Here is a 5,831-nt window from a genome sequence, read left to right on the forward strand (position 1 = left end):
TGTCTCTTGTCCTGTGGAACTAGACACAGCTGAGGTGACGAGGTGTTTTTCACGTGTCAACCCAAACAAAGCGCCCGGACCAGACGGCCTGTCAGGTCGTGTGTTAAAAGTTTGTGCCGATATTCAACATCATATTTTAGTGAGCACAGTATAAGCTTTAAGCTTGTTAATGCTCTTTTGTCATTCATTGCATTGTAATCATGTGTATTGTTGAATAATTAAAGATTATTTAAACCATATTTTAGTCAGGAAACTTATAGACCTAGATGTAACAGCTGACCTTATTTTATGAATACGACAGTTTTTATGCGATCGGCCACAGCGTGTTTTTCTGAATGTCAGTTCTGGCTGGCCCATATTGTCTGAAATTATTACTGCGAATACTGGAGTTCCGCAAGACTGTGTTTTATCCCCTTTGCTTTTCTCCCTCAACATTAACGACATCAGGTGCTCAGACCTTTTTCTCAGTCTTGTAAAATATGCTGACGACATGGCTTTAGTATGTCTTTTAAAAGACGAGTTTTCAATTTCACAGTATAGTTTTAGAAATTAGTGTCATAAACTCTTTCTTAAAGGATAACTTTCTCGAACTGAATGTGGAGAAAACAAAAGAACTTATTTTAGGCAGTGAAAGGGACAAACATACACAAAATCCAGTCATAATAGATCAGAAACAAGTGGAAATAGTGGACAGTTTTAAATATCTAGGGACTACAGTTGATCACAGTCTCATATACAGTGAACATGTTGATGCCACTGCCAAAAAAGCGCACCAGAGGCTCTTTTTACTGCGAAAATTAAGAAGTTTTAATTTTAGTCCACACCTACTTGAGCTGGTGTACAGAAGTGTGCCCCCTCTGCTGTTGCTGTGTTAAATGATTCGCTCAAATAATGTTTTTATTCCATTGCCTGTGATTTGTTTATTGGCATATGACAGTTGTCTTTCTTCCCTATAATTATGTATGCATGCATGCGTGTAAAGAAAGAAGTGAGGGGAGGGGGTGAGGGGAGAAGTGTGTGTGTGTGTGTGTGTGTGTGTGTGTGTGTGTGTGTGTGTGTGTGTGTGTGTGTGCGTGTGTGCGCGCGCGTGCTCAGTGTTATTGTTTTCCCGCAGAGGGACGTTAAAAGGGTTTTACATGCTTTTAGTCTTGGTGGCGGTGTTGACCCTTCAACTGTGATTTCATGTTCTTAAATGTTATAATTATCTTACTGAATATTTTCCTTTTATATCATGGAAATGTTTCACTTGATCTTAAAATGTAATTTTTGTTTTCTTACCTGAATGCTTTCTTTATACATGATAGTTCAAATGTACGCTGTGATCAAAGAAGGGTGTGCCAGTTGCTCATTCATTTTTCCGTTTTATTTGTTGATGAGCATTTGTCTTTTTAAATGTTATAATTATCTTACTGAATATTCTCCTTTTCATAATGATTGAAACGTACACATACGTGTGCAGACGCACAAAACGATGCATGCACACGCACGGACACACACGCAACACCCACACAGTTGTTACACTCTAAATAATAATGTAATAGTATCTTACCCACATGTTTTTATTTTTACATTATAATTGATGTGTGCATGGTGATAAATGAAGGGTGTGTCAGTTGTTTCTCTTTCTTTGATTTTTGCTGACGGGCATTTTATTTTAAGTAAGCCTAAAGAGAATTTTCTGTTTTTGGTTGAAGCAGATAATAAAGTATTTTGAATTGAATTGAACTGAACTGTGTGATGTAAAATCATTCAACAAAATGTTTCATTTTATATCATTTATTTATTTCCTACTTATGGAGAAAAGAGGCGAAATGTATAAGGATGCAATGTCTACCTGGGTACTTAAAAAAACAACAACGAACAACGTTGGTTCATTCCAGTCATGAAAAAATGTTATGTTCTTTTTTCAGGTTTCTTCCTATCTTTTTTTCTTTGGATTTTTTTTCCCCACACAAACCCATTCATAATACTTCATATACAGATAAATCAATCAAGAAAACATGAACAGCAAAAGACGAAAAAGGATGACCTATCGAAAAATAATAAAACAGAAAAAAAAACCCGTCTCCCCGGCGGGGAATTGAACCCCGGTCTCCCGCGTGACAACCGGGGATACTGACCACTTTACTACCGAGGAGCTGTCTATTTCTTTATATAAAATCACCCACAGCAGCTGACTCACTCGGGGACTGGTCAGGAAGAACAACAGACTGGTTAATATTTATTAGTCCGTGGGACAAATAAATAAATAAGCACTAATGATAATGAAATTTTGCACAATATTCATTTAGAGAGAGAGAGAGAGAGAGAGAGAGAGAGAGAGAGATTCGTAAGAATTATCCCTATTGCTTGGGCGGGATCTGATCAAAACTATATCAATAAAAAAAATGTCAACCTTCCTTTACTAGACCTATTATCATAATGGATTATTAGCTGGAAATGGACTTTCAAATGAAAGATGTGAGTTGATGTCATCTTAACGACTTAATATGAATTATGTTGCTCTATCCACAACGCTGGTTTATTCAGTCGCCGGTTAAGTCAAAGATCCGGCGATCGTGGCCATCATACACATAAATCGGGCCCATTAAATTATTTATGTTTGATCATAACAGGAATCATGTCAAAGATGAAAAAGCACAACACATCTAAACGAAAACAAAAACAATGTCACATCTCATGACAAATCAGTTATGAGTGCTTAACCCCCTCCTTGTTCACCCACCCCATCTAGCTATAGAGAGCAGTGTGGGTTGTGCTGATTGCACGTAATTTTCGAGTCTCAGTCTCAGTTCAGGCTGTCACTGAACTGAGATCAGCCTCTTCTTGGCTAGTCAGTGACAAGGTTCTGGGCTTTTCGCCCGCGACTGTCACAGGAAGCAGTCGTGCCTGTGGTGCTCTCTTCAGGGCTGTTTGGCCCGAGTTCTGCGCTCAGTTGTGGGGATTCTTTTTCCTCCGAGTGGCTCCCGTTCTTCTGTGTTTTCGGTGTTCTGTGTACTTCCAGCCTTGTGGTAATAGTACCTCTACTGGAAGTGGTTGCAGCATTCCCACTTCCCTGTCCATCCACTAGTGGACTTCTCTACTCTTGTGGAAGGCATCCGTTGTCTCCCCTTGGCCTGCCTTTAACCTCACTGGGTTTGGCGTCGTTGGATACCACCGCCTTCAACTCCCTTCCACCGCCAGTGTCCTCTAGCCTGGCTGAGTCCTTGCAAGGGGTTCTACGTTTGTCCTAGTCTTCTTCGTCGTCACTCACTGGTCTTCTTCGTCGTCACTCACTGGTCTTCATCGTCGTCACTCACTGGTCTTCGTCGTCGTCACTCACTGGACTTCGTCGTCACTCACTTGTCTGCGTCGTCGTCACTCACTTGTCTTCGTCGTCGTCACTCACTGGTCTTCGTCGTCGTCACTCACTGGTCTTCGTCGTCGTCACTTCTTCGTCGTCGTCACTCATTGGTCTTCGTCGTCACTCACTGGTCTTCGTCGTCACTCACTGGTCTTCGTCGTCGTCACTCACTGGTCTTCGTCGTCGTCACTCACTGGTCTTCGTCGTCACTCACTGGTCTTCGTCGTCACTCACTGGTCTTCGTCGTCGTCACTCATTGGTCTTCGTCGTCGTCACTCACTGGTCTTCGTCGTCACTCACTGGTCTTCGTCGTCGTCGTCACTTCTTCGTCGTCGTCACTCACTGGTCTTCGTCGTCGTCACTCACTGGTCTTCGTCGTCGTCGTCACTTCTTCGTCGCCACCGTCTCCTACTCACCTTCATCGTCCTCGTACTTCAGTTCTGTCCTAGTCTCGTCGTCTTCATCACTTACCATCTTCATCGTCGGCGCCGTGGTCCTCCCTGTATAATCAGTGCTGTAGTACCTTGTATCGTCATCATGTTAGTGACGGTTTCCGTGTCATCTCCACACATCCACACTCTCACACATACTCACTCATGTGGTTCATCTTCGTCGTTTCCCGTGCGTTTCTTGTGTTCGTCTCTTTTGAAACCATTGGCCTTCGCTTGTGGAATGTGGTCGTTTGACCTGGCGTTGTTTTGTGCCTTTTCATGCCTTTGTCGGTAATGAGCTGATTTCCTTGTCTGTGTTATAGTTGTTTTGCTTGATCTTCGTGATTATCTCTGTGTATTGGTTGTTTATGAATAATGTACTGAATAAAAATATATCCACATTTATTCTGTTATAGTCTGTGTTTGTGTTGTCGGGGTGTTAGTGCTGGGATGGGCGGGGGTTTCTAGTCCGTTCTCCTATAGAGCGTGACAAACAAAACAAAACACAGCAGACAAAACACAAAAGACTGTCTCCCCGGCAGGACGTTCAACCCCGGACTGCCGCGTGACAGGCGGGGTTGGTGACCACAAGCGAGGAAGTCCAGTGTGCTGTGGACGTGGCCACTGTAGGGGTCAGCGTGAACCCTTTAATTTACACGACGTACAGTAGCACCCCGGTGGAATCGTGGTCAGTATCCCCACCTGTCAGCAATGACCGTGGGAGTCCGGGGTTCGAGCCCCCGTCGGGGTTACTATTTTTTTTTCCTGGTTCATGCTAAATCTTTTATCATTCTGTGATGTAAAATCATTCAACAAAATGTTTCATTTTATATCATTTATTTATTTCCTACTTATGGAGAAAAGAGGCGAAATGTATAAGGATGAAATGTCCACCTGGGTACTTGAAAAAAAACCGACTAACAACCTTGGTTAATTCCAGTCATGAAAAAATGTTATGTTCTTTTTTCAGGTTTCTTCCTATCTTTTTTTCTTTGTTTTTTTTTCATCCCCACACAAACCCATTCGTAATATTTCATATACAGATAAATAAATCAAGAAAACATGAACAGCAAAAGACGAAAAAAGATGACCCATCTAAAAACAAACAGAAAAAAAGCCGTCTCCCCGTGGGGGAATTGAACCCCAGTCTAATGATAATGAATTTTTGCACAGTATTCATTTATGCATATTTCTTTGCTGATGTGGTGTAGCATATACGAATCACGCTCTGACACCTTGAAATTAAGCTGAAACTTTAACAGAGAACTTTTTCTGTTCTTTTTAGCCTTCCTAAGATTGGTTTACTGTGTTCCTTTCTGCGTCATCCAACACGGAAACACTTAACCGTCGCTAGTTCGTTCTAGGTGGCTTTCTGCCACATCGTTCTCATGGAAACATCGTTCTCACGCAATGTTACAAAATCGGGGCCACTGATCTAAAAAATTTTTTTAAATTTTTATATCAGTGAATCAGGGTACTGTGAAACAAGGGAAATAACTCCACACTGTAAATCTTTAGCATGGGCATTAGCGTCCTTGAATATTATTGCATATCCAGGTGTATGCGCGTAATTCCATACAAATGACTAAAGTGAAGTAAAGTCAAATGAAAATGATTTGATAACAGACACCTGTTGCGATACGATATACATATAGCCAACAGACGAGGTGGCCGAGTGGTTAAGGCGATGGACTGCTAATCCATTGGGGGTCGTCTCGCGTGGGTTCGAATCCTATCCTCGTCGATATTTTTTTTCTCCCCTTTAAGATGAAAACATTTTGTTCATGTCTTTAAAGCTTGTAATTCAAGTTCAACAAATATTCGCTGGAGTTCCACTTCTTCAGACTGGGGTACAGAAATAAAAGCTTCACAGCTGGTTAAATAGCACCCAACTGCTCACACACGCACACATGCACAGTTCCAAACTCACTCACCAGCCCAGTCACGCCCACCCACTTACCCATTAACAAGCACACACAAGCACACACACACACACATGCCTGAAAGCACGACATAAACCACACACATCCAGACCGTGCAAATGCACAGTGGTGTAA

General features: G+C 41.9%; 1 non-coding gene across 1 annotated transcript; it reads left to right on the plus strand.

The window, feature by feature from the left end:
* The first annotated feature begins 5,435 nt into the window (after positions 1 to 5,435).
* On the plus strand, positions 5,436 to 5,518 carry Trnas-gcu (transfer RNA serine (anticodon GCU)). Its single transcript has one exon. It is a non-coding gene; the product is annotated as a tRNA-Ser (tRNA).
* Positions 5,519 to 5,831: the final 313 nt, after the last annotated feature.

The sequence above is a fragment of the Babylonia areolata genome, chromosome 21 (genome assembly GCF_041734735.1).
Source record: "Babylonia areolata isolate BAREFJ2019XMU chromosome 21, ASM4173473v1, whole genome shotgun sequence".
NCBI lineage: Eukaryota > Metazoa > Mollusca > Gastropoda > Neogastropoda > Buccinidae > Babylonia > Babylonia areolata.